Genomic DNA, 12,905 nt, shown 5'->3' with positions numbered 1-12,905 from the left:
AATGTGGATTTTTGGGTTCTCCCATGGGGCATGCCCGATGAAACTGCATAATTTAGTGTTCTCCCTTGAGTACTTAGTGTCTAATGGAAGACAAGTACTCTTGGGAGGCATTAGATTAGGCGGTTCTGCCACAAGTGGTATCAGAGCCTAAATGAGGAAATAAAGCTTCAGAACCTATTTCTAAAATAAAACTTGACAACAAATTCTTTTCAAAAAGTTAGGACGTTGCATGTGAAGTTATATTAGTAGCCCTATTACTATGGTTATGTATCTAGGATAGATGGCACTCTACTGACTTAGGTAGGCTTAATCAATTTTTCTACAGGTACACTAACCCCTAGCATAGTCTGATAGTATCGACTAGCTACAGGGAGAGAACGATGTGCCAAAAATATGAGAACGGTTGCCCTATATGTTGGCAACAATAGAAGGACGTATAGGATGTGCATTCATGCAGATCCTGTTTGTGCATTATAGTGCCCATATTGCTTGCAGATACGCCATCCATAGGTGTCATGTGTGTCGTATTGTGCACGACTGACTCATTCCTATTTTGTAGTTATTTCTGCACTGTGGCTTCATGCTCTATGTTCGCCCGTGGTTCACGCCTATCATGACCCACGTCTCCCCGTACTCTTTTCTATGCTCTGGTTGGACACTTTCCCTATAGTCGTACTTGTTAGTAATGGACTCAGACATCGCTCGCCTCGAACGTGCAAAAATTTGGTCGATTCATTCATAGTGATCCCACGCAGGAACCTTAGTGGACTGCACCAGGACCACTGACCGCTTTGCCTTTATAAGCAGGGTCTGGCTTAGCCATTGGTACCACCACTTGGGGCACTTTAGCTCGTCTAGCTTTTCTTTTAAGCAAGCTTTTTGCTCAGTCCTTCCTTGCAACCACCACTAGGGTTGGCAGGAGCCTGGGTTAGTAGTTACTGCCTGAATGTTGAGGGTTTTCCCATAATCCTGCATGCCACCCTGCAAAAGCTCAGAGTCAAAGATCATCTCGAGTATGAGGGCCGTGAGTATGAAAAGCATGGCACTAAGCGGTGTGAGGTAACAGTCTACATTGGGAAGAGTGAGGAGTTCCCCGGCATCACTGAAGCCTGGAATGTGACCACAACTGAGTTTTGCTTTGTCGACACCTATCAAGTTGTGGCTCGCAAAGCCTTGCGGAACCTTTGCCAGATCTATGAAGAGCCCATTGCCCATACCCCCATGAGGTTCTTTCCACCTTTGGAAAAGAATCAACAGGCATGGAGGGCTCGCATGGAGGCTTTGCATGGGCGGGATGTGCAAGAGGATAGTACAACCGTGGTGCACTTGACCATGTACCTGCTTGCTTTGGATGAGTAGTATGACTGGCAAGCCTCGGAGCTGAGGAAGTGCCTCTTGTGAGCTGAGGAAGCTGAGATCTTCTCCAGGTGCAACTTCTCGAAGAGCATGCCAGTGCGGCAGCCACAGAGAGTCAGGAGACTGCCATGTCGGAAGCTCTGAAGGAGGATGAAGATCGGCATGTCCATCAGTTTGGAGAGGCTATGACAGAACCACCCAATTTATACAAGATCAAGTACGGTTGTCCCCGCTAACACATTGACACACGAATATTTTCACTTATATAAACCCGGTAGTCCACCGAGTGTCACGAAGGACCTCAGTAAATCAACATCACAACCAAGATCAAATGATTAAGCAAATACACATCACATACACAGAGTTGTAGCAGAAATAATATTACAAATGGGTTCATAAATAATAGTACAAGTTTAGGTTTCAAAACCGATTAGTGAAAACAACATAGCTTTCAAATGATTACATTAATATAAGTTCCAAATACATTGCTAGCATAAGTGACATCCTCTAATAAAAGCATATAGATGAGAAGTAAATATAGAGTCACCGAGCCCACCGGCGGTTAGCCACCATCTTCAGCAGGCCAAGAACTTCACCTGCAACATGGTGGGATAAACCCTGAGTACTCGAATGTACTCAGTTAGACTTACCCATCATAAACTAGAAATAAAGCGACATTTTGCATACTCAGGGTGTAACATTCGAGGCAACATGTAAATATTCTAGTAACCATAGCTAACTCTCCCCTAGACCAACAGTTGGACGGTCATGCTCTCACAACTCACACTTACCTAGGTATAGAGGCAATTGATCCATACATTACCATTCAAGTGAACGGCATCCATACAATAGCACGCCGTATGGACGACGAAAGTGAAAATTGCAATAAAGTACATCCCCCATAGTTAGTACTTAGATAGCAACCTAATAGTCCTTAACTAGGCATAAAGGAGGATGTTGCTAGCATAGTTTTGCAAATAAGTTTTGACAAATTTGCCTGTAGCTAAAGTTTTAGTTAAAATAGGCTTTTTGAAACAAAAACTTTGTTTTTAAAACTATGTTTATGACAGTATTATGCTTAATCTTGCTCTAATGCCATCTAGGACAAAACCGCCCAATTTATACAAGATCAAGTATGGTTGTCCCTGCTAACATGTTGACACATGCATACTTTCACTTATATAAACCTGGTAGTCCGCCGAGTGTCACGAAGGACCTCGATAAATCAATATCACAACCAAGATCGTATGATTAAGCAAATACACATCACATACACAGAGTTGCAGTAGAAATAATATTACAAATGGGTTCACAAATGATAGTACAAGTTTAGGTTTCAAAACCGATTAGTGAAAACAACATAGCTTTCAAATGATTACATTAATATAAGTTTCAAATACATTGCTAGCATAAGTGACATCCTCTGATAAAAGCATATAGATGAGAAGTAAATATAGAGTCACCGAGCCCATCGGCGGTTAGCCACCATCTTCAGCAGGCCAAGAACTTCACCTACAACATGGTGGGATAAACCCTGAGTACTCGAAAGTACTCAGCTAGACTTACCCGTTATAAACCAAAAAAAAGTGACACCAAGGAGTATGTAAGGATTTATAGGTGGAGCTAGCTTGACAACATTTTGCATAAAAGCCAAGAGTGGAGCTATACATTTTTACAATTCAGTAACCAAGTTAATTATAGCTATTCATCTCTAGATTAGCAACTAACCTGTGCCAAACATGCGGGATACCATTTAGTAAAAGGCAATAGTAACCATAGCTGGTATAATGTTGTAACATCATCATCATCATCATTATAACCATCAAGTTCAATTAAGTGTCTCTATGTTGCCTATGCTCAGTCAAGTTCTCACTATCCGGGAGAGACAACGATTCGAATCGATTCCTACCCAGCTGGGGAATTATTCCTAACACAAACCCAATCAACCTGATCAGTGGTTGCCTCGGGTCACCTTTGGTACAACTCAGGAACAAATTCGTAGGTCCGAGCAGCTCCTCACTCTCAGGGAATCCACTCTACTAGGTGGTCAATCTCACCTTTAGACTTACACCAATGGCTCCCCACACATCCTTACTATCGCCAGAGTGCGCACTTTCACTTCTCGGCTTCCTGCCTGAGTTGAGCTACTCGGCTTTACGGTCAGAACGAGTTATCCGACCAACTAAGTGATAGGCATGCATTCAACATGACATGAGGACGTACAGCGCATCGGTCCTTAAATGACACAGATGGGGATAGATCCACACCCAAGACCTCCATGTCTTGTTGCTTCTCTATTGATGTCCTGCCCGGTCTCCATTTATTATTAACACATGGTTATTTCCACGATAGCAAATATAGCCAACCGTGCTTTGGTATCCACCTATATCTCATAGGTGATAGGAAATCACCTGACTTCTACTGGTCTAAGCATTGCTAAGCATACATTTGATCCTAGACCTACATAGGGTTCAAGGTATATTTCTAGACAAGGTAGTTCTATGCATCAAGTGGTTCCAATCAACTCTTATAACCTAATGCATCAAACATAAAGGACTAAAGTGATATTTATAAAAACATAGGAGGCTTAGAATACTTCGGGGCTTGCCTGGGATCAAACACTAGGTCAGTGTTTGTTAGACGACACTTGCTTGGTGAGCATCTCCTGTTCAGGCATGTACTCCAGGGGTCCTTCCATCTTCGAGATTAGTCCACCATACACCGTCTTTTGGTTTGGCTCCAACATCATGTCCTTTCACGTGGTTTATCTAGCATACCTAGATGAGATGCAAGATGCAAGTGCATGAATAAGAAGAATGGTAATATGAGATGCATCACATAATAGCATTCAAGGCAAACATAAGATCATGCAAAACATAGGCACCTAGAGTTATTTAACTAAATATCACGCCACCTATTATAGAGGGATAGAAAGCATATTAGGCATGGCACATAAGTGAAATTAAGTTCATATATTGCACCCATGCATTGATCAAGAACTAACCAACATGTTTAGCCAAAACAAGAGCAAGCTAAAGCAATCACCTAGCACATGTATAGAAATCTAGGCAGCAGCACAGCAGTCACTTGTTTTATCCATAACTGGAGATCTAGATATCCAAACAAGGTGATCCTAGACTTTCTACAAAGATAATGAAATTGCCTACAACATTGTTATTATCACAAAAAGCTTATTCCAAAGCTAACTAGGTCAAACATGCCAATGTTTCAGATCTACACAGAACTAGGACAGAAAAGTAGAAGTAGTTTAAAAAAGGCATAACTGGAGTTACAGACATCAAACAAGCATGAACATAAACTTTCTAGAAAGCTCATTAAATTATCTGAAACATGTTTATTATCATCACCAGGTGATTCCACAATTAACAAGTTCAATCAAGTATAATTGACCACCTCTGTCCAGACTTGAACAGATTCTGCCATGCAATTTCACAAGCTTATAACTGGAGTTGTACTAATCCAAAAGACATGTAACAAGACAATATATAAAGCTTATCAAATTGTCTACAATTCATATTTAATCATCCCAGCATGAATCCCAAGTTAAAAGGGTCAAACAGTCATATTTATCAAATCTAGTCCAGAAATCCCATAGAACTACAATTTCTGAAGACCAACTTTGAACAGTCATAACTCACAAACTATTTGGCCAAATGCCATGAAAATTTAACACAAGCTAGTTAAGTGAGTTGTCTACAACTTTGTTATAGACATGATTCATAGCAAACTTCATCTTCACTATGTGATTTGCTTAAATCTAAAATCTCTCCAGAAAGTCACTATATGTGAATTATAGTGAAAATAATATTTCACTGCATACAAGAATAGTACTTTGAGCACTACCAATGTTACCAATAGTTAACATACATCAAATGAACACTAGAAAACATAGTTGCCATTTCTAAATAAATTCTTTTCATGCCTTTATTAATTTATTTTGATAATTAGGTGAAATAATAAACACATAGCCAAAGTGTACAGAAAATTCCACAAAAATTATAGTAGCTTATACATGTCCACAATAGGCTACTGTATAAATTTCACATCATTTGAACAAGTATAATATCCTACACAAAAATGACAAGCCAGCAATGCTTAAAATAACATAAATAGGAAATCCTATTAAATGGTGTCAAACAATAGTATTCATATTTTTCTTAGCTTTATCACATCACAAAAGCACTGTACAAATAGTTTCACGCTCAATGGATACATATTTTTACCGTGAAAAATAGCACAAGAATCTAGCATTTATTTAAGATAAATAGCAAACTCCTATTTCCATGCAAACAATATTTTTCCCAGGTAGTACATGACAATACAAGACTAACAAAATCAGAATCACATTTTTAGCACTTTGCTAGCTCAAGTTATAGATTTTACAAGATTGAAACCATTTAAAAGCATTTATCAAACTCTATTTTATTCATCTAGAAAAATACAAGAAATAGTGCACTTCATATTTTTATCAAATACTACACTTTATGAGTTATCCAACAAAATTTGGTTCACTCAAATAGGATACTCCTAGCCCTAGATATCATTTTCCAAAGTTAGCACAAAAATCAAGAAAAGAAATAACAAAACCTAGAACTACAGTCGCTGACATGCGGGACCCAGAGTCAATTGGGCCCCACTGGTTAGTTACATAGAGACAGGGGTGGTGGTTTGACCAGCGCTAGCTCGCTGGCGGCGAACTTTCCGGTGAAACCAACCCCACCATGATGATCCTCACACTCTCCCGCATCTATACGTGTAGGTGGTGGGAGCTGAGGTGCACCGGAGACAGGTCATCACTGGCCATGGCAGCACGGCGGCGCTGCGCGGCGCTGCTCCAGCCATCTTTGGCCATGGCAAGTCTAGGCGAGAGGCACTATAGCACCAAGGTGACTACGCGGACCTACCTAGGCTGTCTAGGTGTAACGTCCCGCCTCTCCGAGGCCGGGCCCGCTTACATCTGGCAGCTTCTCTAGGATATAGACTGCCCTCACAGACCAACACAGGTCTTTTCTGCGCACTTTGTCCTCACTCATGCGCACCCGGGAAGAACTTCTCGGTCAGTCACCCATCGCTCCAAGCCAAGCACGCTTAACCTCGGAGTTATTTGCAGATGGGCTTCCGGAAAAGAAGTTGCAACTTATTGGTATGAGTATCCTATTAATCCTGTTAAGCCCTGGGTCAGGATGTTACATCCTCACCCCCTTAAGAGATCGACATCCCCATCGATCAATCCCAAGCCAGGAGCGTCCTCTCTTGGCCACATCCGTGTGTCCAGAGCCAGCGCATGTGCCATGCTATGTGACCACGCCGGATCCATACCAGCCATGCGCACCATGCCTGCGCAACTGCGACACACACGCCCGTGAAACCGCGAGAGTCAGCTCTGATACCATTCTGTAACGTCCCGCCTCTCCGAGGCCGGGCCCGCTTACATCTGGCAGCTTCTCTAGGATATAGACTGCCCTCACAGACCAACATAGGTCTTTTCTGCGCACTTTGTCCTCACTCGTGCGCACCCGAGAAGAACTTCCCGGTCGGTCACCCATCGCTCCAGGCCAAGCATGCTTAACCTCGGAGTTATTTGCAGATGGGCTTCCGGAAAAGAAGTTGCAACTTATTGGTATGAGTATCCTATTAATCCTATTAAGCCCTGGGCCGGGATGTTACACTAGGGTTCGGGTGGATGCACTGGCGAGATTGCCCGCGTGTGCGGCGGTGCGGCGGCGAGAGCGCGACGGCACTGTCCGTCGTGTTCGACGCCGATGAAGCTACGGCTCGCTGTGAGGTCATCACCGAGGCAAGATAACATCCTAAGCTAGTGCTCACATGAAGCAAGAAAGAGAATGGGGAAGTGAGCGGAGCAGCAGTGAGCTTGCCATGATGGTGGCCATGGAGGCAGTGAACTCCGGCGAGGCAAGAATGGCAAAATTCACCCTCACCGTAGCTTGTTAGGTCTAGCAACCACGTCGAGCAGGTAGGGAGGAATATGGCGGAGCTTGTAGCAAGCTAGAGGCGGCAATGGCATGGTGGTAAGGGAGCTAGGCGACGGCAATGCGCTCGGCAGCAATGGCGGAGGCGCGGCGCTTGGCTTCCGCGTGCAGTGGCGAGGCGAGGAGATACAAATGAAGGCAGCACTTGAACCAGAAGACGCGTGGGGTTGAGGTGTTCACGATGGCCTGATGAGTGGGGGCAATGCTGGCATACGACCTCCACTTGGTGCGAGTGGCCTGACAATGGTCGGCCATGACGACCTGAACTCGGTAACCATCAGATGCAGCATCACCTGACTAACGGTGAGTTTTCTTCCCTTCCTAAATCTTAACCCGTGGTGAATTAGCAAGAGATCCATTAATCAAAGTGGTAGAGCTACAGGTAAGCTCCAACATTGCCAATATCCACATCATCTAAAACTCCACGGTTTTCAAACTATGAGGCACCAAAGTACACTACACGAACACTATAAAGCATTGTAACACTAAGACAAAATTTTCAAGTTTCAAACAACACTGTGATGATTTTTGTGATCCAAATTCAAGCATGTTAGGAGCTGAATTAGCCTATGAACCAAAAAATAAAAGTTGTTACACTACTTGAGTTCTACAACTTTGTTTTAGGGTGCACAGCCATGCAAAGTTTCTAAAGTGATATTCAACTCCAGTGAAACATACTTCATGAAAATGGTACTTAACACTATAGGTATGACTTAGAGACCAAACTAGCTTTAGTCATGAATACCAAAGTAGTTCCTAGTGACATTCTAAACATGTTTGAAGTACTCCTAAGGTTCCACAATCATTTCATGCATTGCTCACTTGTAAATCCTAGGTCAAACTAAGCATGTCCTCACTTAGGAGCTTAATTAGGTAAAGTGATCCACATGAACATTGTTCCATTAAGTATCCTAAGTGTAGCTAAGGTATTTTAGTGACCAACATCAACCACTTGCACTCAATCACACATGATCATAAACATACACATAGGGAAAACATAAAAAAAAGTCATGTTTCACATGTTTCAATTGCATGTTTCATATGTGAAAGTTCATATAGGAATGCTTGATGCTTATGCTCATGCAATGCAAGTACAATTATGCAAGCCTAACACCTAGGGTGTTACAACCCTCCCCCCTTATGAGAATCTCACCCCAAAATTCGGTGCGAAAGACTTTTAAGGGAAGAGAAGCATGTCATCCATTTTCCAACATCAATGATAGCCTTAGGCTACTTAACTTTGGAGTATTAGAGAGGCTAATTTGGTCAAGACACTTTCTGATACTTGCCCTTCGTAGTAAGTTTTGTCTGAAGAATTTCCTTCGTTGGCTTTCATGAAGTATTGTTACTTTGGGAGGAAATCCAAGACAGCACAATACTTCTTTCTCGAGATATAGAGTGTACTACGGAGCATAAACCAATTACCCACAATCTCTACTTCCCTAATGAATATAGCATGGACCATGTGAACTTTGTACTAGACTACAAGCTTCTAAAATCTACTCATTACAATGGTTCCATGTTCGTTCACAAAGTTTGAAAAGCAGTCCTCTACCAAAGTAGCTTGAGTACAACCTTTCATAAGGGATGAGATCACAGATGGGGTAAACATCCTCCTAGGTTGTGAGAAACCGAGTAACCAACAGACAATATCTAAGCCGGTCGTGACCATTCAATCACTCAGATGCCAACCGATAGAAAACTGAATAATGTTCCATGTGTGTAGTTCTCTTTCTCTAATGATAATACTATATTAACCGATTCTGTTGAGTGAGCAAGGAATGCGATAGCTGACTCTATTGACTCAGTGTTTTCGATGATCATTATTTGGGGGAATCCTTGTATCCAAGCAGCAACAGTTATCTAGGTTGAATCTGATGCAACCTCATGGGTAAAAACACATAGAATGTACCAAGGATAAGTCTGCCTTGGAAATCCTTGTTGAAGAAGGATGTTAGCGAGGTCTGGAGGACAACACAGGTTGTAGTTATTCACCATCCGAAGAAACAGTACACTACCAAGATCGAGTACAATTTTCCTTCATGGTGCTGTTGCACAGTAAATTGGATTGACTTGCATTGTAGCAAAACTACCTTTGTGGGACTACATTTGACATTGAGGCTTCCTTTCTAATGTCAATCCACAACCCATAAGCAAAATCTAAAATCTATTGTTTGACACTTTTCAAATTGTTTTTTACTCGCAAAGGCACAAATTGACTTGTAGAACACTTTGACTGCTCAAGCAATGTTGATATGAGAGGGCAAAAGCAAGGCACAAAGGGGTGCCATGAGTCGTCTCTAGCACATCTAAAGTATTAACAATCATCACCTTGCCAACATGACCTGAGCTACAAACACAACCTACTAATATGAGGGATGCAAGTAGTCAGCAGAGAAATCACAGATTTTGTACCTCTCGGTAATCAGTTCATATCCTGCAAACTACTACTCCATTGTGCACAAATTTTGGTAGACATTTAGATTCAAGAGTCATTTAATGACTGACCAAAATTCAGCTCAAACAGACACCGTTTGGCTATCCCAACAAATCATCTACCAAAATTACTTTGTTCTGAAATGTTTGTGACTAAACTATCAAAACATCTCTCAAATCTGATGCTTTACTCAACCAATCCTCAAACCAACTTAAGACATCGAAGTACCTTAAGCGAGGAATGAGATTGTCAAGTGTTGTGGCAACCCAACCATGTTTGAGCTTCTAATCACCGGCTTAAAGATAAATAATTTAGTGCCATGAAATCTTGATAGATTTCTTGTTCTTCTTTTTCTTTGCTTCACGCGTTGTGGAGTGTGTTCTGCACTCTCTAATTCTCTTTATAACCACGGTAGCTTTCTTGTTGAGGATGGAGGCTAGGGTTTTCCTTATACCTCTTAGGAAACAACCTCAACTGTTGATTTAGACACCAACTCGATGATACACAGGCACCAGACTTGTGGGCCATGTTGTAGGGCACAATGCATACTTCACGTGGAGTGACAGTCCTACAAAGATAAGGGAGCATATCTAATTATCCTTTTGTGCTTCATCCAATAGAATCTAGAACAATCCTTTGAAAGCACCATAAACATAATGAAGCTGACCAAAACTAGGGACGTGCTTTCTCTAGCTCTTTACTTACCTGATACAACATCATGCACTATCTGTGTGATTGTCCAAGATGGAATTGACTTGATGACATAGGGCTTGGAGAAGAAAGCAGTACTAGCATTGATGACTGGCTTTGTTGTTTCTTTGCTTAACATTGTTCTATGAGATCTGGCCTTCTTGGTTACCAAAGAGTCGTTACCTAGCTAGAGATTAACCTTCCTACTGGTAACTAATTGGTTATCTCTCAACCCTAAAAAGGTTCCAAATCTTCACTCTTGACAAAAAGAATTGTGTTCAAAGCATAAACAGATGGTCGCCATTGAAGTCAGCAGAAAGAGGTCACACCGAAGATGGTCGGTTTTTTTGTCTGCATGATCCTTATGCACCTAAAGATTTAGAACTTGGATAGGAAGCTCATGAGCACCAGGTGACCTATTATAGGATATAATATCCTGGTCCATTTATCATCCAACTGATAACTTGTCCAACTTTAAGTGTTGTGTGCCCTTTTGATCCAACGGGGATGACATAAGTTGCTCACTCAATGACCGACGTCATTACTGGGATAGTCAAGTAGAGTCACTTGTCTACCATATCTTGTAGTCTGTTAATGTTTATGTCAGTGACCTGTTCTTCAAAGGTTATCCTTTGGACGACTCCAGAAGGAAATCCTATTGTATCTAGTTCAACATACAGATCTTCTGACAAGATAAGGAGAGATAACCAAGGAAGAGCTTACGTAAAAATAACACATCGGTGCAGTTCTGCAATGGATCATGACTAGAAACCTCGATACCAGCGCATGCCGAGTAGTACAACCTTGTGTGTGCACCCACAGGAGGCTCTCGATTTCATGCAGGCACCATAGATCGCTAATCGTGGCACCATTACTGAACATACAACCCATAAGAATTTTCACGTGGTACAAATTTAGTTGCATAGGAGCAAGCACCATGAGAAGGAGGGATAGAAATAAAGGTAGTCACTAGGTTTGGAGTCAACAAGGATGCGATCTGAAGATCAAAACACAGCGCTAAGAGAACATAGCTTAGTTGCTAAAGACAACTGAGCAGGGGACTCCTGTGTTATTTCCATATACACTTTGTGTCCACAAAGGTGATTACCAGGCAAAGATTAACATAAGATTTGGTCTTGCCGAGCAGCGATATGAGATCAAGACTAATAAACATCCAGAGACTTGAAAGGGTTGGAGCCAAAATAAATGAGATTCCAGGGATAGAGCCAATGCACTGCCAAGGTAGATAGCGTGTGGGGGTACGACCCTAGATACCCACTGACAGACCATATGGGATGCACCCCCAGGGGTGGCCCGGTCCCACAAGACAAAGCCTTGCGGAGCACGGCGCTGCTCGACGCGCCCTGTAAGACACTGGAAAGATATCCTAAAGATACTATGAGATCTATTAGGATATGTATGATCCCATGATTCCTAGTAATCTGTTATTACTTTCTGGTTATCTCCTAGATCTAACCGACTTGAAACCCTGCCCCTGGACTATATAAGGCGGGTAGGGACCCCCTCCAAACACACGCAATATCATACGATAGCCAATACAATCCAACAGACCATAGGAGTAGGGTATTACGTCGCGCTAACGGCCTAAACCTGTCTAACTCTTGTGTCTCTGTTGCCTTCTTATTCTCGATTACACACATCTCTGCTAATCAATCTACCTTCGTGGGATACCCCTCGGAGGACTGTCGACGATATTCTGTCGATAGTTGATGTGCCAGGTAGGGGTATGCATGCTATTTCCATGTCAAACAAGATGGTACGCTTTGCATGCTCTTCGTCCCTCCTATAGGTCGGCCAGATCTTCATGGTTGGATATATCTCCTGGATCATCAACGCTGACAGAGTCAGAGAGCTCATCGAGCCAGTGCAGATCGATTCTGCGCTAATCACCCCAACACCTATGACTGCAGATTCGATCTTGGAACCACCTCCGAGGTTGTCTTCATCGATAATTCGCCACCCACTCCCCTGCTACCTGAGGATGCAAATCAACAACGACAATCTGATCGCATCCATCAATCAGGTTGGCTATAAGCTCGCCGATAACCTCTCCATCGTGGAATCAGCTCTGACCACTCTGGTTCTACGCCGACCACCATCCAACTTAGATCTATCAGAGACTGATCAGGAAATGCTAAGGGTTATGGCCCTGCCCTTCAGGCTCACTAGCGTCGCTGCCACCTACCAAGATGCCACCTACCAGGTTAGAGATATCCATCCTCTTGCTGACCAGATCAACGACCAGCTTTTGCCAACTGTCAATATGCTACATGTCATCCAACGCCCCGAAGCATCCCTCCAAACCATCCTAGATGAAAATCTAGACTTCGAGTCCTAGGGATCTACGGAGACTGTTGCTGAAACCACCGCCATACAACCTCCTTTCCCTC

This window comes from Miscanthus floridulus, chromosome 7 (assembly GCF_019320115.1).
Source record: "Miscanthus floridulus cultivar M001 chromosome 7, ASM1932011v1, whole genome shotgun sequence".
NCBI classification, from domain to species: Eukaryota; Viridiplantae; Streptophyta; class Magnoliopsida; order Poales; family Poaceae; genus Miscanthus; species Miscanthus floridulus.
Note: the sequence above shows the minus strand (reverse complement) of the source record.